Below are 22144 nucleotides of genomic sequence, written 5' to 3' on the forward strand. Positions count from 1 at the left end.
AGCGTAAGGGTTTCTGGCATGTTCCAGCAGTGATTCATCTGGATAAAGACATTTGTGGATAGCCTCTCACAGAGGAAAAGAGAACGCAAAAATTAAGAAGGATGGTTTCCAACCCATCTGCTCTCCTAGGCTTCGTCTTCTAGGAATTGGTATAACAACAACAAGAACAACAACAATAGTGGAGTTGGAAGGGAACTTTGAGGTTTTCTAATCCAACCCCCTGCTCAAGCAGGAAACCCCATAACATTTCAGACAAATGGTTGTCCAGTCTCTTCTTAACAAACTCCAGTGTTGAGGCATTGACCGTTTCGGGAGGCAGGTTGTTCCACTGGTTAATTGTTCTCATTGTCAGGAAATTCCTCCTTAGTTCTAGGTTGCTTCTCTGCTTGATTAGTTTCCATCCGTTGCTTCTTGTCCTGCTTTCAGGTGCTTTGGAGAATAGCTTGACTCCCTCTTCTTTGGGGCAGCCCCTGAGATACTGGAAGACTGCTGTCATGTCTCCCCTCGTCCTTCTCTTCATTAGACTAGACATACCCAATTCCAGCAACCGTTCCTTATATGTTTTAGCCTCCAGTCCCCTAATCATCTTTGTTGCTCTTTTCTGCACTATTTGTTGAGTCTCAACATCTTGTTTACATCGTGGTGACCAAAACTGAATGCAGTATTCCAAGTGCGGCCCTACCCAGGCATTGTAAAAACTCCTGAGAAAGATAGTAAGAAATTTGGGATCAGCCGTCTCACAACCGTTGGATGCTTCCTTGCATCCCAAGTTCTAATTCTACATATAAGGAAACAACAATCAATTTGGGGTTTGGTTGGATAACACTTGAGAAGGGTCCATGGTCACCAAAACCTACTCTGGAGTCTGACACGTTTTGTGGATGAAATTAGGAAAACTAAACTGTGTCATAATTGGGTCCACAAATTCATTTAGACCCCTCTTCTTTCTTCTGATGAGAACAATACTCCAGGATTTTTGAACAAATTATTTTCCCAAGCCCACCTGAAGATACCTGGGATCAAATCTGGGAATTTTGCAAACAAGAAAGTGTTGATCTACTGAGCTACAACTCCTTGCTCAGAGGCAGAAACTGTGTTAGTCATAGTTTTATTACAGCCACTAACTTACATTTTGTACCATTATTGTGGAAGGTTACAAGATTCAAATTAAAATGCATAAACTCGTTCCCGGAAGCTTCATGGAAGTAAATAAAATGGTTCAGACTACTAAACACAACGACGATAAGGCTAAAAAAAAATCTAAATACTTAAAAGGAATGTTCTAAATTATAAAACTACTTTGTATGTGTAATACTGAAAAGCTAACATACTGAATTACTGTATGAGAGAGACAGAGATTACATGTATATATTCAACCCAAGTCACCTCACTGCAGAATTGTCAGCCTCCTGGGTAAAGCTGATAGGAATTATAATCAGATGAGCTATCTCCACTGTATTGTAAAGCTACATCGATAGAATCTTGCACGGCTGAAAGGATAGATCCTCTATTGTCTCCTCTACAGGCTGACAAACTAGGGAGGGTCTTTTGTAAGACCCTTGTCTCACCCCCATTGTCCTTGCTGCAAGCTAAGTGTTCCCTTATCTGACCATTCCCTTGGAAGCATCTCTTTGCCCAGTCTCCCAAAGTCTTTCTCACATACCATAACCATCTTCTTTAAAGCCTGAGAAACTAGGGGGTGGTGGTCCCTTTCTCCATCTATTATGCAGCTCGGGGCTGCACTGTCTCTTATCTGACTCTTTCCTTGGCAGCATCTCTTCCCCCATCTCACAAGATCTTTGTCACATTCCTGTTACAGCCGCCTCCTTTACAGGATGAGAAGGTAGGGAGGGTTTCTTCTCTTTCTCCACCCATTACGCAGCTGTGGGCTATGCTGCCTCTTATCTGACTGTTCCCTAGGCAGCATCTCGTCTCCCCATTTCCTGCGGTCTTTCTCACATACCATTACAGCCCCCTCCTTTACAGCCTAAGTAACTAGGGAAGGTCCCTTTTGAGCATCCTTCTCCACCTATTATGCAGCTCTGGGCTATGCCCTCTCTTATCTTATCATTCCCTAGGAAGCTTCTCTTCTGTTTGTCTCCCAAGGTCTTTCCCAAAAACCATAACCATCTCCTTTACAGCCTGAGAAACTAGGGAGGGTTACTTGTGAGTCTCTTTCTCCACCCATTACGCAGCTGTGGGCTAAGCAGTCTCTTATCTGCCCATTCCCTTGGGAATGGGCTCCCTTCACTCAGTCTCCCAAGGTCTTTTCCACATACCATCACAAAGATGTAGACCTCTTCATTGAGTGTTTTAGCAATAGCAATAGCACTTAGACGTATATACCACTTCACACGGCTTTACAGCCCTCTCTAAGCAGTTTACAGAGTCAGCCTTTTGCCCACTGACAGTCTGGGTCCTCGTTTTACTGACTTCGGAAGGATGGGAGGCTGAGTCAACCTTGAGCCCGTGAGGATCAAACTCCTGCTTTCTAGCTACTGCACCATCATGGCTCTTAATGGACAGTGATCTACCACATTGGTCCAATGAAGGTTGGTAGAACAATGTTTGTTACTTTCTAGTCTAACACTGCTTGTGTCCAGCCTAAGGATACCCAGTTGACTTCTAAAGGGGGACTAGACCCCCTTTCTAGCATCTTCTAGGAGGTTAAGATTAAGGTTAACCACCCTGATTCTCATCCTTTCAAGCAGAAGCTCAATGGGTAGAAAACAATGTTCAATCCTTCTGTGTTTGTTGTTTTGCTTCCTTCCTAGCTGGGGTCTCCTTCGCCCCTTCCTGAGCAGGGGTTTGGACTAGAAGACCTCCAAGGTCCCTTCCAACTCTGTTATTCCATTATGTTCCTTTGAACCAACTGTCTCCATCTCTCTGCTCTTTTACAACGCTCTCATTTGCCGTTGTGTTATTTTATTGTGCAAGAGTCCGAACTGTCACGGAGTCTGTCTGATGCAGCTGAGTGGCGTCCCAGTACATAATCTGAGAGTTGCATTGACAAGGTGGTGCCTTTGGAAGCCAAGAGGTCTATGGAGATGTCTCCCAAGCTTCTTCTCTTCTTCCAACTCCAGTTGGGTTGGACAGCCTGCTCTCTTTAATGCAGCTGGAGGGGGAGATGAGGCAATCTGCTTTTACACTGGGACAATCTGCCCCTTGAGAGAAAGCTGGATGAATTTATTTCCAGCAGCAGATGGGATTCAACTCGCTAGAAGAGGAACATCTGCACCGGGTCAAAAATCTGGAGTTGCTTTCAGAAGAACATTGGGCTCTAGCATCATCCACCAGGTCAGTTGGAACCCAAAGGTTTTTCTCCAGGGCCCCCTTAATCAATCTGGCTTGGTTGAGTAAACACAAGAAAAGCAACTGATGGAACGTCAGTTTTCCCCAAAGCCTCTATAGAGACCAGGAAGAGATTTCCTCAAATCATGTACAGAGAATCTGTTCCCATTTCCAGCCTCAAAGCTGTCTCAACTCCAAGCTTTGCCAGATGGAAGAAAATAAATACTCGAGATTTACACAGATGGGGGGGGGGGAGAGGAAAAAAATCACTTAACAACTACAGTTCACAGTTTACCCACACCCAGAGCAAGTGCAAACATGTCACGACTTAGCAACTTCAACGGGTTGTGTATTTTGAGTTCGGGCGGGATGACCTGCTGCCCCACCGTTTAGCAAATTAATTACAGCAACGCGTCCCGTTAATGTACAGGCTGGCTGTTTTTCTGATGAAAATGCAAATGCCCAGAAAGCCCAGCATTTGGGAGTCATTATCTCTGCCTGGAACTTTAGCCCTTTTGAAGGAAAGAAGTTCTTCAGAAATTTAGATTGACCACACAAGCATAACCCAGAATTAGAATAGAATAACAGAGTTGGAAGGGACTTTGGAGGTCTTCTAGTCCAACCCCTTGCTCAGGCAGGAAACCCTATACATTTCAGACAAATGGTTTTCCAGTCTCTTCTTAACAAAGACAAGTGTGGAGCATTCACAACTTCTGGAGGCAGGTTATTCCACTGATTAATTGTTCTCATTGTCAGGAAATTCATCCTTAGTTCCAGGTTGCTTCTCTCTTTGGTTAGTTTCCATCCGTTGCTTCTTGTCCTCCCTTCAGGTGCTTTGGAGAATAGCTTGACTCCCTCTTCTTTGGGGCAGCCCCTGAGATATTGGAAGAGTTGCTATCATGTCCCCCCTCATCCTTCTCTTCATTAAACTAGACCAGGGGTAGGCAACCTCGGCTCTTTTATGACTCATGGACTTCAACTCCCAGAATTCCTGAGTCAGCTAAGCCCGCCTGAAGGTATCTGGGATCAAATCTGGGAATTTTGCAAACAAGGAATTGTCTTCTTAAAAAACTTCCAGTGCTGGAGATTCACAGCTTCTGGAGGCAGGTTGTCCCACTGGTTAATTGTTCTCACTGATGGGAAATTTCTCCTTAGTTCTACACTGGATTTCTTTTTAATGATCTTTAGAATAGAATAGAATAGAATAGAATAGAATAGAATAGAATAGAATAGAATAGAGTAAGGCAGAGTAGAATAAAATAGAGTAGAGTAGAGTAGCGTAGAGTAGAATAGAATGTAGAGTAAGAATAGAATGGAATGGAATGGAATGGAATGGAATGGAATAGAATAGAATAGAATAGAATAGAATAGAATAGAATAGAATAGAATAGAATAGAATAGAGTAAGGTAGAGTAGAATAAAATAGAGTAGAGTAGAGTAGAGTAGAATAGAATGTAGAGTAAGAATAGAATAGAATAGAATAGAATAGAATAGAATAGAATAGAATAGAATAGAATAGAATAGAGTAAGGTAGAGTAGAATAAAATAGAGTAGAGTAGAGTAGAGTAGAGTAGAGTAGAGTAGAATAGAATAGAGTAAGGTAGAGTAGAATAAAATAGAGTAGAGTAGAGTAGAGTAGAATAGAATGTAGAGTAAGAATAGAATAGAATAGAATAGAATAGAATAGAATAGAATAGAGTAAGGTAGAGTAGAATAAAATAGAGTAGAGTAGAGTAGAGTAGAGTAGAGTAGAGTAGAGTAGAGTAGAATAGAATGTAGAGTAAGAATAGAATAGAATGGAATAGAATAGAATAGAATAGAATGGAATAGAATAGAATAGAATAGAATGGAATAGAATAGAATAGAATAGAATAGAATAGAATAGAGTAAGGTAGAGTAGAATAAAATAGAGTAGAGTAGAGTAGAGTAGAGTAGAGTAGAATAGAATAGAATGTAGAGTAAGAATAGAATAGAATAGAATAGAATAGAATAGAATAGAATAGAATAGAATAGAATAGAATAGAATAGAATAGAATAGAATAGAAAATATGGAATGGAATGGAATGGAATGGAATAGAATAGAATAGAATAGAATAGAATAGAATAGAATAGAATAGAATAGAATAGAATAGAATAGAATAGAATAGGAGTAAGGTAGAGTAGAATAAAATAGAGTAGAGTAGAGTAGAGTAGAGTAGAGTAGAGTAGAATAGAATAGAATAGAATAGAATAGAATAGAATAGAATAGAATAGAATAGAATAGAATAGAATAGAAACAAGTTGTTTAGTCGGTAACACGGTTGTAAAATGAATTTGGCTTCCCCATTGACTTTGCTTCTCTGTAGGTCGCAAAATGGGATCACATGACCCTAGGACACTGCAACTATCCTAAATGTGAGTCAGTTGCCAACATCTGAATTTTGATCACATGACCGCGGGCATGCTGCAACGGTCGTAAGTGTGGAAAACGGTCATAGGTCACTATTTTCTGTGCCGTTGTAACTTCCAACGATCCTTAAACCAACGGCTGTAAGCCGAGAACTACGTGTAAGTTGCTTGAAATATTCTATATTATCCAAGACATTCCTAATATTCTCCTTTAACTTTCTTTTAGGGAAAAAACCCATGTGGATCTTCAAGAAAAATCCTTGCAAAGTGTATTTTCAGTCTATCAGCTAGAATCCGTATGAACAACTTGTAGTTTCGGTAACGTTGGATCCCAAGAGGCAGAATAAAAATTGCCGGCTCCCTCCAGGTGATATATTTACTCTGCCACTCCAATCAGTTGCCATCATGCAGCTTTGGGTGTCCAACTGGAAAGCCACAGGCTCCTGTGCCCTAATTAAGCCTATTTTGCTGAGTTTGAGCCTAGGGCAAAATCCAAAATCGGCAAGGAAATAAAAACCCCAGGCTACGATTCCCTAAAGTCAGGAAGAAAGAAACTCGGTATGGAATAATTAAGATGATTTAAGCATCTGTGTGGCTAAGGCACCTCCTCTGTTTCAGGCTGGGGGGAAAAAAGGAGCTGTTTTTTACTGTTAAATTGTGGAAATTTTAGAAGCCTTTAATAAGGGCTTAAAATCAAAGGGGTCTTCGAAAAAGCAATGCCCTTGTCGGAAAAACACATGCTAGCAGCCTAACAATATTTGAGTGGCTGCCACAAAGAAGAGGGATGGGTCAACCTATTCTCCAAAGCGCCCAAAGGCAGGAAAAGAAGCAACGGATGGAAACCAATCAAGGAGAGAAGCAACCTGGAACTAAGGAGGAATTTCTTGACAGCTTGAACAGTCAATCAGTGGAGCAACTTGCCTCCAGAATTTCTGAATGTTCCAACACTGGAGGTTTTTAAGAAGAGATTGAACAACCATTTGTCTGAAATGCTATAGGGCAGGGGTGTCAAACTCAATTTCATTGAGGGCCGCATCAGCTTTGCAGTTGCCCTCAAGGTGCCGGGTGGGTATGGCCAGGGTGGGCGTGGCCTACTGGGTGGGCGTGGCTAGAGTGGGTGTGGCCTACTGGGTGGGCGTGGCCAGCTCTACATCGTTCGCATCAAGGGTGCCTATGGGGGCCTGGGCAGGAGTGGGACAGATCTGAGGGTCTCTGGCAGGAGGAGGGTCTCTGGGCCAGGGCCAAGGCATGGGGGCCGTTCCCTCACTGTTTCCAGGATGGCTTTGCGGGCCGCATGAAACCACTTCACGGGCCGGATCTGGCCCCCGGGCCTTGTGTCTGACATGTCTGGTATAGGGTTTCCTGCCTGAGCAGGGGGTTGGACTAGAAGACCTCCAAGGTCCCTCTGGACAACTCTTTTATTCTGTTAATCTGTTCTCCAGAGGGCAAGACAAGAAGTAACGGATGGAAGCTTATCAAAAGAGAGATCTAATGTAAAATTAAGGAGAAATTTCCTGGAGTAAGAATAATTAGCGGGACTCCAGACGTTCTGCTGCTCCATCTCTGGAGGTTTTCAAGAAAGTCTCCTGCTTAAGTAAGGGTTGGACTGGAAGACCTTCAAGGTCCCTTCTAACTCTTGTTATTTTGTATTTTGTTCTGCATTCATACCCATTACCCACACATAACTATCTTTTTTTTTTAAAAAAAAAGCAATTGAATTGAAACCTGAACGCCACAGAGGTACGTGGATAGGTGTACCAGGAGTTTCAATCAGTCTGCCCAAAATCGGTTCGGATCTAGCCAATTTAATCCGGCATTTGGACACCCTGATTCGATTAGGTGACTCCATCAGGTTGTCTTTCACTCAAATCCCCCAACTGAATCTTGGCGCAGATCTAATCAGCATCTTCTTAAGCCTGCAAATGTGACACTAACGGGCACTCGAGACAAGCCAATTTCCAGCATTACAGCTAATGCGATTCTGGGTTGGGGAAATAAATAAATAAATAAATCCAATCTTCTTCTTTTCTTGATCTGGAGGAAATTCCCCACAGCTGGAAATCTCTGGCTTGCAACTCCTCCCGGGCCCAAAGTTGCTTCCCAAATCCCTTCTTAATGCACAGGCAAGAATATGGGACTAAAAAGTTTCACTTAGCATTTGAATAAGTTTTTTTTTCTTTTTTTATGTAATATTAGTATTGCTTGTAGTCATTTCATATGAGCTAGAGTGCGATAGACTTAATAGTTTATTGTTGTTAGCATATGGTTGTTTATGATTGTTTTCTGCTTTTATACCTTGTATTTAGCTCTGGGAAGTCGGGGAGGGGGGGAGGGGGGAAGGGGGGAAGGTTAGGGAGGGCTAGGAAGGGGTGGGTGGAGGGAGGGGGGGAGGGATTGTTAAAGATAAAATGTATTGTAAAACTTTTCAATAAAAAAAATGCACAGGCAAGTAAGTCCTTGACTTACGGCCACAAGGGAGCCCAACATTTGTCGTCAAGCAAATCCCTCAGCTGTTAAGTGAATCACGTGGCTGTTAAAAAACGAATCCGGCTTTCCCCCTCGATTTGGCGTGGGGTTTGAAAGAGCCCTGCCTTCGTTTTTACAGCGCAACCCTGATCTTGCAGAATAACCTGCCTCCAGAAGCGGTGGATGCTCCAACACTGGAAGTTTTAAAGAAGAGACTGGACAGCCATTTGTCTGGCATGGTCTAGGATCTCCTTCTTGAGTAGGGGGCTGGACTAGAAGACCTCCAAGGTCCCTTCCAGCTTTATTCAGATTGATTGATTAATTAAAATGGTCTAGGGTCCCATGCTTGAGCAGGGGGTTGGACTAGAAGACCTCCAAGGTCCCTTCCAGCTCTGTTTTGATTGATTGATTGATTGATTGATTGATTGAAATGGTCTAGGGCAGGGGTAGGCAACCTCGGCTCTTTTATGACTCATGGATTTCAACTCCCAGAATTCCTGAGCCGGCTTGGCTGGCTTGGCTGGCTCAGGAATTCTGGGAGTTGAAGTCCATGAGTCATAAAAGAGCCGAGGTTGCCTACCCCTGGTCTAGGGTCTCTTGCTTGAGCAGGGGGTTGGACTAGAAGACCTCCAAGGTCCCTTCTAGCTCTATTCTGATTGATTGATTGATTGATTGATTGATTGATTGATTGATTGAAATGGTCTAGGGTCTCTTGCTTGAGCAGGGGGTTGGACTAGAAGACCTCCAAGGTCCCTTCCAGCTCTGTTTTGATTGGTTGATTGACTGATTGACTGAAATGGTCTAGGGCAGACATGTCAAACTCGTGATGTCACGTGACATCGCGCAACGTATTGGGAGAGTTTTGCCATTGCCAGCAATGGGGTGGGCACGGCTTCTAGATGACGTGTCCGGCCCGTGGGCCAGCAATTTGACACCCCTGGTCTAGGGTCTCCTGCTTGAGCAGGGGGCTGGACTAGAAGACCTCCAAGGTCCCTTCCAACGATGGTATTCTGCTCTCTGCTGACATCTGAGCGTTGGACACAAGAACCTAAATCATGAGGGTCTGCATCACGATGATCTAAGTCAGACATGTCAAACACAAGGCCCGGGGGCCGGATCCGTCCCGCAAAGTGGTTTCATGCGGCCCGCGAAGCCATCCTGGAAACAGGGAGGGAATGGCCCCCACTGCCTTGGCCCTGGCCCAGAGACCCTCCTCCTGCCAGAGACCCTCAGATCTGTCCCACTCCTGCCCAGGCCCCCATAGGCACCCTTGATGCCAACGATGTAGAGCTGGCCACGCCCACCCAGTAGGCCATATGCACTCTAGCCACGCCCACCCAATAGGCCACGCCCAACCTGGCCACACCCACCCGGCCCCCTGAGGGCAACCGCAATGCTGATGTGGCCCTCAATGAAATTGAGTTTGAGACCCCTGATCTAAGTCCTCATTTCCCCCCCTCCCCAGGGTGCTCGCAGTGTTGTGTGAATCTAGTCGATGGTCTTATTGAGACGAGCAAACCGCAGCTTCGGGCCGCGCACAAAACTGGGTCAACCAAGTGTTGAAAAACGTGGAACCTCACTGACGCTCAAAGCTGCTGCAGTGAGCACGCAGGGAGAACAACACAGCTGTGTCTACGATTTGTGTGCCAGGCTGGCAAAACCGATTGCCCGGATCGCCCAATGCCAGGCCTGAATCCCTTCACGTTCCCTCTCGTTGCAAACCAGCCTTTCAACAGAAATGTAACTTCCCCATCCAGAAAATAAATCAGCCCGCCAGCACGTCCTTGCCAACGGAATGAATCTGATGGAAGGTGACAGCTGAGCTGACGGCTTGTGCTGACAAGCGAACCGCAGCTGGAAAGCAGGGAGGTTTTCTTGAAAAGGGAGAACCTGCAAGGTCTGGCTAAAATCAAAGTTTGCAGCCTCAAAGCTTTCCATACGGGGTCTGGGAGCCCTTTAGAACTCAGCCCGGCTCTGTGCAAGCAAGGCTGGGCTTTATATATATATATATATATATATATATATATATATATATATATATATATATATATATATATATATATATATATATATATATATATCTTCGGTACAGCAAAGCCAATGATTCCATCAACCACGCGGAGAGGAAAATCAGTGTGTCCTTTGGCAAATAATAATAATAATAATAATTTGGAAAAAACCTTGGAGGTCATCTAGTCCATCCCCCTACTCAGGAAGGAAACCCTATACCATTTCAGGCAAATGGCTGTCCAGTCTCCTCTTAAAAACTTCCAGTGTTGGAGCATTCACAGCTTCTGGAGGCAGGTTGTTCCACTGGTTAATTGTTCTAACTGACAGGAAGTTGCTCCTTAGTTCTAGGTTGCTTCTCTCCTTGGTTAGTTTCCATCCGTTGTTTCTTGTCCTGCTTTCGGGTGCTTTGGAGAATAGCTTGACTCCCTCTTCTTTGGGGCAGCCCCTGAGATATTGGAACACTGCTATCATGTCACCCCTCATGCTTCTCTTCATTAAACTACACATACCCAATTCCAGCAACCATTCCCTATATGTTTTAGCCTCCAGCCCCCAATCATCTTTGTTGCTCTTCTCTGTACCCTTTCTAGAGTCTCGATATCTTTTTTACATCGTGGTGACCAAAACTGGATGCCGTATTCCAAGTGCGGCCTTACCAAGGCATTGTAAAAACTCCTGAGAAAGATGGTAAGAAATTTGGGATCAGCCATCTCACAACCGTTGGATGCTTCCTTGCATCCCAAGTTCTAATTCTAGATGTAAGGAAATGACAATCAATTTGGGGTTTGGATGCAGTATTCCAAGTGTGGCCTTATCAAGGCATTATAAAGTGGTATTAATACTTCACGTGATCTTGATTCTATCCCTCTGTTAATGCAGCCTAGCACTGTGTTGGCTTTTTTGGCCGCTGCAGCACACGGCTGGCTCATATTTAAGTGATTGTCCACTAGGACTCCAAGATCCCTCTCACAGTTACTAGTATTGAGCAAGGTACCACCTATACTATACCTGTACATTTGATTTTTCCTGCCTAAGTATAGAACCTTACTTTTTTCACCATTTCATTTTGTTAGATAGCGCCCAGTATTCGAGTCTGTCCAGATCCTCCTGTATCTTAAGCCTGTCTTCTGGAGTGTTGGCTATTCTTGTCAGCTTGGTGTCGTCTGCAAATCTGATGAGTTCCCCATCTATCCCCTCATCCAAAAAGCCCCTGCCTTTTTTTTTTTAAAAAAAATCCCAAGTTCAAAGTTCCCTCTCGTTACAGAAATTAAAAAGATTGGGTGGGGAGAGAATGCATTACCCCTCCCCCTAACCCTTTTCCACTTGGCAGCTGAGAACGGTGCCCCGCGAATTAAATCATCCAAAAAGTGAAACAGGGCTGACAGCTTGATGGAGTTGAAATAGCCGCGGAGTGGCTACTTAAGAAGGGGGAAATTAAGACATCACTAAAGGCCTTTTAAAGGAGTTATTTCCAAATTTTCTCTTCAAATCTGCTCCAGCCAGGATGGCACTTGACGGTGTGGGAAGTCAGACCCCCCTCCCCCCACTTCCAGAGAAGGAAATATTAAAAGGGCAGAAAAATATATTTCCTCAAAGGATCTTAAAGAGGCAGAAAAGCATGCCCAGTTTTATTTCTTAATAGCCCCAAGTCTCTCTCCCCCAAGCAGAAACTAGCTCTGTAGAAATGCAGACCATCCAGGAAGGTTGGAAGCCCTCCAGCTAGAAGACAAAGACACCTAAAATCTACATACCCCACCCAAACTCTCAGACAGGACATAATAGGATTAACCCACAGATGCCAAAGGGACACAGGTCAAAATACATGACGCAGGAAACACAAAGCATCAAACAGGAACAGGAAACAACCTCAAGAGCCCTACATGTGCTCACTCTCTTTTCTTCCACAGCCATCTTCCTGTCTGGCTCTTTTCTTCAATAAACTGCAACTTTCTTCCTAAAGCAGTTGCCATGTTGTTTATTCCCGGCTTGGACTGAACCATGAAGAAGACTTTTCCTTCAACAACAGTTATACCAAAATTTGGGTGGTCCGAAGGTGATAAATGCAGCCAAATGTCCCGGAGAGCATCTATTAATCTACGCTCAGATCCTAAAGATGTGTTCTCTGCTATTTTATTCATTTCATTGTCTCTCCGCTCAGATTCCCTTCTTGGAAACTCTCGTTTGAAGAGTAAATCAGGCCTTGCTTTAGTGAAGAGAGTAGTTCAGCTACTCCTCGACTTACAACAGTTCACTGAGTGACTGTTCGAAGTGACCTACAACCGTTGGTCACACCGACGACCGTTGCAGCATCCTCACGATCACGCGATCAAAATTCAGATGCTTGGCCACTGACTTGTATTCATGACGGTCGCCGTGTCCAGAGGTCACGCGATCCCCTTTTGTGACCTTCTGACCAGCAAAGTCAACGGGGGAAGCCAGATTCACTTAACGACCGTGTTTACTAACTTAACAACCACAGTGATTCAGTTAACCGCGGTGGCAAAAATGGTTGTGAAAGGGGGAAAACCTCACTTAACAAATGTCTCGCTTAGCAATATCAATTTGGGGCTCAACTGCGGTCGTACGTTGAGGACCACCCATGGCAGAGGTGGGGGGTCATTTGCAGCTGGGTCAATCTCAGTCAGCCAATGAGACTCCAGATTAATGGTTAGCATTACATCCTGATTGTCCCCCAATCCATTCCGCTCTCTTCCATTCCATTCCATTTCAAGAACAGACTGGACTGCCATCTGTCAGAAATGGTGTAGGGTCTCCAGCTTGGGCGGGGGGCTGGACTAGATGACCTACAAGGTCCCTTCCAACTCTGTTATTCTATTCTATTCTATTCTATTCTATTCTATTCTATTCTATTCTATTCTATTCTATTCTATTCTATTCTATTCTAGTCTAGTCTAGTCTAGTCTAGTCTAGTCTAGTCCATTCTATTCCCATTGCATTCCATTCTCTATCAGGATCTTGCCCCCAAATGTCTCTCCAATATATAGACTACACCTCCCAGAATCCACAGCCAACAGGCCTATCTGAATCCAATTCCAAGCAGGAGATCCCATCAGTCCCTTCCCAAGAGAGTTAGTAGCTCGCCAGCTGCTTTGAAAAAAACTGGGATGAGATATGGAAGACACGCACACACAGACGGACAGGCTGGTATATGCCAGAAGTTGGAAATCTAGCCCAAGCTGCCTGCAGACAATGACACTAATCCTATCTAATTAGCTGGTTTTTCAGCCATTGTTGCCAGCACCGCGGGTTAAATGGGTGTCGGAAAGCATTTGGCAACAGCAGCAGTGATCTGCCAAGGATAACAGAAAAACATAAAATCGGAATTAGCCCCTGGATTGAGAAGGCCGCAGCTTGGATGCATCCACTGCCCATAAAACCAGTCTTTTCCTGGATCCCTGAATGATAGTGGATTTTATCAACTAAGAGAAAGCAACTTTGATACTGAAGCTCCACTGTCAGAAATGGTGTAGGGTCTCCTGCTTGGGCAGCGGGTTGGACTAGATGACCTATACGATCCCTTCCAGCTCTATTCTATTCTATTCTATTCTATTCTATTCTATTCTATTCTATTCTATTCTATTCTATTCTATTCTATTCTATTCTATTCTATTCTATTCTATTCTATTTTTTCTTTATTCTGTTCTATTCTATTCTATTCTATTCTATTCTATTCTATTCCATATTTTCTCTATTCTATTCTATTCTATTCTATTCTATTCTATTCTATTCTATTCTATTCTATTCTATTTTTTCTTTATTCTATTCTATTCTATTCTATTCTATTCTATTCTATTCTATTCTATTCTATTCTATTCTATTCTATTCTATTCCATTCCATATTCTATTCTATTCTATTCTATTCTATTCTATTCTATTCTATTCTATTCTATTCTATTCTATTCTATATTTTCTCTATTCTATTCTATTCTATTCTATTCTATTCTATTCTATTCTATTCTATTCTATTCTATTCCATTCCCTATTCTATTCCATTCCCTATTCTATTCTATTCTATTCTATTCTATTCTATTCTATTCTATTCTATTCTATTCTATTCTACTCTATTCTATTCTATTCTATTCTATTCCACTCCATATTCTATTCTGTTCCGTTCCGTTCCGTTCCATTCCATTCCATTCTATTTTCTATTGTATTGTATTGTATTGTATTGTATTGTATTGTATTGTATTTTATTGTATTGTATTGTATTCTATTCTATTCTATTCTATTCTATTCTATTCTATTCTATTCTATTCTATTCTATTCTATTCTATTCTATTCTATTCTATTCTATTCTATTCTATTCTAAACTCTTTTAAGTCTAGGACTACCTGTAACTTTATAAGGAGTTAGTCAGTTGCGCTCTCTCTCTCTCCCTCTCCCTCTCCCTCTCCCTCTCTCTCTCTCTGCACCACCCTTGCTAACCATGACTTAGCACTACATACAATGAGAAGAATTTTTTTTTCTTAAAAAAAAACCTCTTAAATCTGGTGGCAGCACTTAGGAGTTGTAGGAAAAGAGAAAAGCTCAACCTCGGTTGTCTCCTGCTTTAAGCCGCTGCAGACGAGGAAACTGCAGCCGAATAATAATAATAATAATAATAATAATAATAATAATAATAATAATAATAATAATAATAATAATAATAATAATAATAATAATAATAATAATAAATAATAATAATAAAAATGTCCTTGCCAGGGGAAAGTTTATTCTGACAAGCCTTTTCTGCTCATCATGGCTGGTGACGCACGGGGCGCCTCGGCACCACAGTGAACAAAGTGGGAGCATGTCAGAAAGGGCAGCTGAGGGCGACCCCCCAACGAGCATCCGTTGGTGTGCTGATGTGCTTATAATAGGCGGCCAGGATGAGTAAGCTTGCCCCTTGTCACTAAGGTGGCACGTCAGCAGTTCTCCGTCGAGGCTGTAAAATATGTTACGGAGGGCTAAGTGTCTGTGGAGATCCTCAGTCAATCCAGGTCACGCTTGTCCCAAAGGTGCTTTTTGTCAGGATGCAACTGGACTTCCTTGTTTTTCCTTTGAAGACGTTTCGCTTCTCATCCCAGAAGCTTCTTCAGCTCTGACTGGACGGCGGGGAGTGGAAGGGACATCACAGTCAGAGCTGAAGAAGCTTCTCAGATGAGAAGCGAAACGCCTTCAAAGCAAAGTCAGGAAGTCCAGTTGCCTCGTGAAAATAAAAATCTCCTTTGGGCCAAACTTGCTCACGTTGTAGCCAAGATCACGCGAGGGTTTCCCCGTGGCGTCACCAAGAATCAAGGCTAACCCCTTCAAAAGGCAACTGGACTTTCTTGGTTTATCTCCCTTGAAAATGTTTCGCTTCTCATCCGAGCAGCTTCTTCCGTTCTAACTGAACGGTGGGGGGATTCAGGATTCTTCTGCTAGAACGGAAGAAGCCTTCTGGATGAGAAGCGAAAGGTTTTCAACTTATCCTTTAAGCTCACACAGAACACAATTTGTTGGATCTTTGCATCCCCCTACGCCATAGATAGGGACGCGGTGGCTCAGTGGGTTAGGACGCTGAGCTTGTCGATCAGAAGGTCAGCAGTTTGGCGGGTCGAATCCCGAGTGCCGCGTAACAGAGTGAGCGCCTGTTACTCGTCCCAGCTTCTGCCAACCTAGCAGTTCGAAAGCACGTAAAAATGCAAGGAGCAAAATAGGGACCACTACGGTGGGAAGGTAACAGTGTTCCATGCGCCTTTGGCATCTAGTCATGCTGGCCACATGACCACGGAGACGTCCTCAGACAAGCGCTGGCTCTTCGGCTTTGAAACGGAGATGAGCACCGGCCCCTAGAGTCGGAAACGACTAGCACGCATGTGCGGGGGAACCTTTACCTTTACCTTTACCTTACGCCATAAACCATAGCTTACTAAAAACAAAGAAGGGCTTGCAGATTATATTATATTTGTCCTTCAAGGCGGGCCAGGTCAAAAAACTGACGCTGGAGGAATTCTGGAAATGTTCCTTTATTGTTGTCGGGGAGGATCATATTACTTTTTTTTTTTTAAAAAAATTCTTTTCTTTCTCTTTTTTTTCTTTGCGAGTCTTAGTAGTTTTATTGTTTTCTCGAGATATAAAATACCAAGAGGAATTCAAAAAAAGGGATAGAAAACTAGAAGAAAGGGAAGGGAGAAGAAAAAGAGAGAGTGTAAAGAGGGAAAAGCAAAGAAAAGAAAAAGGCAGCAACCTGCAAACTCTCTTTAGCATGTAGCGGATGCCCTTAATACGAATTATGATAAAGATCAATACGTCAATAGAGGTATATATGATTCCCCATGGCAAAGAGAAGCAGAGATGGCCAAACCAATTCTTCTTGTCCAAAGAAGAGAATATAATAATAATAAAGTTAGAAGGGACCTTGGAGGTCATCTGGTCCAACCCCCTGCTCAGGCAGGAAACCCTATACCATTTCAGGCAAATGGCTGTCCAGTCTTTTCTTAAAAACTTCCAGTGTTGGAGCATTCACAGCTTCTGGAGGCAAGTCGTTCCACTGGTTAATTGTTCTAACTCTCAGGAAGTTTCTCCTTAGTTCTAGTTTTTTCTCTCTCTTTGGTTAGTTTATATAATTATATATCTATATCTATATCATCTATATCTATCTATATCTATATCTATATCTATAGATAGATAGATAGATAGATAGACAGATAGACAGATAATTCTATTTCTATTTTGAAATTGTTTCCAGGTTTTGTGCTTGCAATGAAAAAGAAAAATGAAATCTTGATTTTATTTTTGTGCATTAGACAGGTTTATTGTTATAGAAATGGTTTGTACATACTGTTGTGTAAAAGTAAACAGAGTAAGTAGAGTAAGAATAGGATAGGATAGGATAGGATAGGATAGGATAGGATAGGATAGGATAGGATAGGATAGGGTAGGGTAGGGTAGGGTAGGGTAGGGTAGGGTAGGGTAGGGTAGGGTAGAATAGAATAGAATAGAATAGAATAGAATAGAATAGAATAGAATAGAATAGAATAGAATAGAATAGAATAGAATAGAATAGAATAGAATAGAATAGAATAGAATAGAATAGAATAGAATAGAATAGAATAGAATAGAATAGAATAGAGAAAATATGGAATAGAATAGAACAGAATAAAGAAAATATGGAATAGAACAGAACAGAACAGAACAGAACAGAACAGAACAGAATAGAATAGAATAGGAAGGGACCTTGGAGGTCTTCTAGTCCAGCCCCCTTTTCAAGCAGGAGAACCTATACCATTTCAGGTGAACAAAGCAAAGCTGAGCACATCGCAGGAGAACCCCAAAGGTCCCCACTCCTGTCAGAATGGCAGCATCCTGACAGTCCAATTCCTCTCTCTGCCTTTCTACAATCCCTTCTCCAATTCTCCTTACAAATTGTATTTCTGTATCACACCAGTCTGAGTTGCAGCCTTGGGGCTCTGCCAACGATCCTCCGATACTATTGCCTTGGGATTCCCTTATTGGCATTTCAATGAAGGCTGAATGATCAGTGGCATTAATGGAGAAATGCTCCAGAGCACCAATGTGCTATCTAGGGAACATTGCAAGTAATTGCTGTGGGGGCCTCCAGACACTCATTGAAATCCTAAGACTGCCACCATCACCACCATCCCCTCCCCGGCAGATTCTGAGTCTCCTTTTCACCGAAGAATCTGACGAGGGAAAAAGAAAGACTGCCTACCGACTTGCAATCTGTGCCTAGGTAGCCATGCTGGTTGGTCCTGGAGAAACCTCATCAGCAACATCCCAGCAGCAGTTCATCAGCATCGTCCTGCCTGCTCCTAGTCCAGGGGTAGGCAACCTTGGCTCTTTTATGACTCGTGGACTTCAACTCCCAGAATTCCTGAGCCAGCCATGAAGTCCACAAGTCATGAAGGGGCCAAGGTTTCCCCCATGCTGGCTCAGGAATTCTGGGAGTTGAAGTCCACGGGTCATAAAAGAGCCAAGGTTGCCTATCCCTGGACTAGTCATTGAGAAAAGTGTTCTGTAGGAGATGACCATGAAGAATGGTAGGATTTGGGTTGGGCTAGTCTAGAGAAGAAGAAAAAAAAGGGGGGACATGATAGCAGTCTTTCAGTCTTTGAGAGGTTGCCACAAAGAAGAGGGGGGTCAACTTACTTTCCAAAGCGCCACCAGAAGGCAAGACAAGAAACAACGGATGGAAACTGATCAAGGAGAGAAGCAACCTGGAATTAAGGAGAAGCTTCCTAACAGTGAGAACAATCAATCAGTGGAACAGCTTGCCACCATAAGTTGTGGGTGCTCCATTACTGGAGAAGAGATTGGACAGCCATTTGACTGAAAGGTTATAGGGTTTCCTGATTGAACAGGGGGTTGGACTAAAAGACCTCCAAGGTCCCTTCTAGCTCTATTCTGATTGATTGATTGACCAGGCTGAGCCTTAAGGGGAGGGTCAAATACTTCATTAGTCTCAAACTCTTCACGCCCACAAGAGATCTAAGTTCACCTCGAATTCTGTCAACAATTTGCTTTGACCGTTAATAGTTCACATTCTTGTAGAGAGCTTAAGCTTGCATTAAAAGGTAAAGGTAAAGGTTCCCCCGCACATGCGTGCTAGTCGTTTCCGACTCTAGGGGCCGGTGCTCATCTCCGTTTCAAAGCCGAAGAGCCAGCGCTTGTCCGAGGACGTCTCCGTGGTCATGTGGCCGGCATGACTAGACGCCAAAGGCGCACGGAACGCTGTTACCTTCCCACCGGAGTGGTCCCTATTTTTCTACTTGCATTTTTACATGCTTTCGAACTGCTAGGTTGGCAGAAGCTGGGACGAGTAACAGGCGCTCACTCTGCTACGCGGCACTCGGGATTCGACCCGCCAAACTGCTGACCTTCTGATCGACAAGCTCAGCGTCCTAACCCACTGAGCCACCGCGTCCCTTAAGCTTGCATTAGAAACCTTTATATTCATTTGAACTGCCTGGATTGGAACAGATTCTTTCAGAAAGTTGATCTAAAGGAGACTTGCTTTGCCAAACCCAGTTCCTCTGGCTGACAAAACCTCTGGTCTTCTCTGGCTGATTAGAGATGCAGACAAGAATTCTAGAAGATGCAGCAATGCTACATCAGCATTTCTCCACCTTTAGAAGCGTGAACTTCAACACCCAGAATTCCCTGGGTGTTGGTCCACCCTTCGGAAAGCCACCAAAGTTGAGCAACACTATACAGATCCTTGATGCCATATTCCTAACACCCAACATGGCAGATGTTTGAAACTAAGGAGCTGTCCAAGCAATCAAAGTGCTGAATTTTCAAGGGAGCCGTTTGACCATAGAGCAACACAAAGGATGATATTGGAATCAGCTCGATGTACCAACTGAAATATTTTTCAACCATCAGATTCTTGGAAGACTAGCTGCCACCTGTGCTGGAACAGATTTCAATTGGATACGCAACAGAATTCACACAAACAGAAACCAGAGATGCAAAATGGTTGACATCTGTCTCTTTCCGTCAACCACAGACCAGAATTCTTGTTTATCCTCTTCCGTTTGATCCACAGAACAATAAGAAGCCTGTGAGGCTGATAAATGACATCTGTTGCAAGGTCATCCCAGTCCAAGCCAATCCTGAAAATATGAAAACCTACCATCCACTTGGCCAACAATTTGGACTCACAAGTCCCATTTCTGGAGAAGGTGACATTTCAGGTCTCCAAGTCAACAAGAATGATCATGGCAGAGGCATGAGGTGGAATTGGTCCTGAAAGGCCACCATCAAGAGAACATGCCTCCAGTGCTTTCTTTAAAACACATACACAAATCACACACACACAAAATCACAAAAATCTCCAGTCAGATCTGCTCAACTAACAATATTTATATGCTTCTAGTGTTTGCTTTGCCATCAGTGGCAAAAAAAAATGATGACACAGAGCAAATGGTCCAGAGTTGCATCAGTTTAGAAGGCTGTGACATAATGGAGGTGCAACAAGCTTAACTAGGTGGCATAGATATAATGTTAAATTGTTATCCCAGCCACCATGATTTCTCTCCACTGGCCTTAGAATAGAATAATAGTTGGAAGGGACCTTGGAGGTCTTCTAGTTCAACCCCCCCCCCTCTCAAGCAGGAGACCCTATACCAAATGGTTGTCCAATCTCTTCTTAAAAACTTCCAGTGTTGGAGCAAGTCGTTCCTCTGGTTAATTGTTCTCACTGCTAGGAAGTTTCTCTTTAGTTCTAGGTTGCTTCTTTCCTTGGTTAGTTTCCATCTGTTGCTTCTTGTTCTCCCTTCAGGCGCTTTGGAGAACAGCTTGACTCCCTCTTCTTTGGGGCAGCCCCTGAGATATTGGAAGGCTGCTATGTCACCCCTGGTACAGTGGTGGGATTGAAATATGTGAGCAACCGGTTCTCTGTGTGGATGCTGCTTCGGGAAGTCCATTCGGGAAGTCCTTCCTGGGCAACAAAAAATTAGCTACCTGTTCTGCCGAACTGGTGCAAACCAGCTGAATCCCACCACTGCCCTGGTCCTTCTTTTTCATTAAAGTAGACATACCCAATTCCAGCCGCCATTCTTTATATGTTTTAGCCTCCAGCCCCTTAATCATCTTTGTCGCTCTTCTCTGCGCTCTTGCCAGAGTCTCAACATCTTTTTTATATCAGGGTGACCAAAATTGGATGCAGTATTCCAAGTGTGGTTTTATACCAAGGCATCATGAAGCATTACTAACATTTCATGTGATCTTGGCAACCCTCATTCTGTAATCTAATTTGCTGCAATGGGAACAAAGACATGGAAAATTTTTTTAATCCAGATGTAGCTACAAACCTATTATCCTTTGACAGAGCCCGGATTTTTGAGTTAGGTTCTCTGGTGAAACAGATTACCATCCCAGGGTGAAGAAAGGTTTGAATCACTCTTTCACAAGAACAAAAGCGCACACCTGGCTATCAACACCGAACACAAACAGTGGAGGAAACCTTGTCCAACAAATCACAGCAAAATAAAGCTTGCTTCTTTCCTTTCTTTGGTCAGATTTATGAGTCCACCTGGCATGGGGATTCAGGCCGAGAAATATGCTCTTGATCTGAAAGTAGACATTAAGCTGGAATGTGATCTCTTTGGCTTTAGCAGACTTTGCCACGATAAACCCAATTGCGGTGAGATGTAAACCATGAATAAAGCTTAGCAGGGTGTGTGCAACATTGACCAAATGTGGCTAAATCGCTGTTCAAGCTAACAGATGAATCCAAGCAAAAGAGCTGTGCGGAACGAAATCCCCCAAACGTGACTAGGATGGATACAGGAATAAAGCATTCCACGACTCTCAGCGCGGACTAAACAGAACAGCTTGGTGACCCACCAGATCATTCATGCAGAAATGTTGCAATACTTCTAAATCTCTCTCCATTACAACTCAAGCCTTGTTTACTTCAATCCCCTTCTCAAGCAAAAGCTGAGATTCTAATGATGCCATTTTTTTAATATAGCCAATACCATCGTCTTGGCCCAGCATCACAGAACCGGAAGGGGTCTCATTCCCTCTGGCTGGAGAAGAAACCACATGCTTTAATTTAGCTGAGATGTGGCCATCCACCTTGAGTTTCCAGGTATATACAGGCAGTTCACGAGTTACAGCCGTTCATTTAGTGACCATTCAGAGTTACAACAGCACTGAAAAAATGACTTAATGAAGAGAAGGACTAGGGGTGACATGTTAGCAGTATTCCAGTATTTGAGGGGCTGCTACAAAGAAGAGGGAGTCAAGCTATTCTCCAAAGCACCAGAGGGTAGGACAAGAAACGATGGATGGAAACTAATCAAGGAGAGAAGCAACCTGGAATTAAAGAGAAACAATTAACCAGCGGAACAGCTTACCTCCAGAAATCGTGGGTGCTCCATCCCAGGAGGTTTTTAAGAAGAGGCTAACATTCACTTGTCTGAGGTGGTATAGGTTCTCCTGCTTGAGCAGGGGGATGGACTAGACGACCTCCAAGGTC

The 22144-nt window shown here is 43.3% G+C and overlaps 1 protein-coding gene across 1 annotated transcript in view; it reads right to left on the reverse strand.

Annotated features, from left to right (window-relative positions):
* Positions 1-22144, reverse strand: part of SFSWAP (splicing factor SWAP) — a gene marked incomplete at its 3' end in the record, with an annotated part of 125787 nt that overhangs the window by 17188 nt on the left and 86455 nt on the right. The window lies entirely within an intron of this gene.

The sequence above is a fragment of the Vipera ursinii genome (genome assembly GCF_947247035.1).
Source record: "Vipera ursinii genome assembly, chromosome: 14".
Classification (NCBI taxonomy): domain Eukaryota; kingdom Metazoa; phylum Chordata; class Lepidosauria; order Squamata; family Viperidae; genus Vipera; species Vipera ursinii.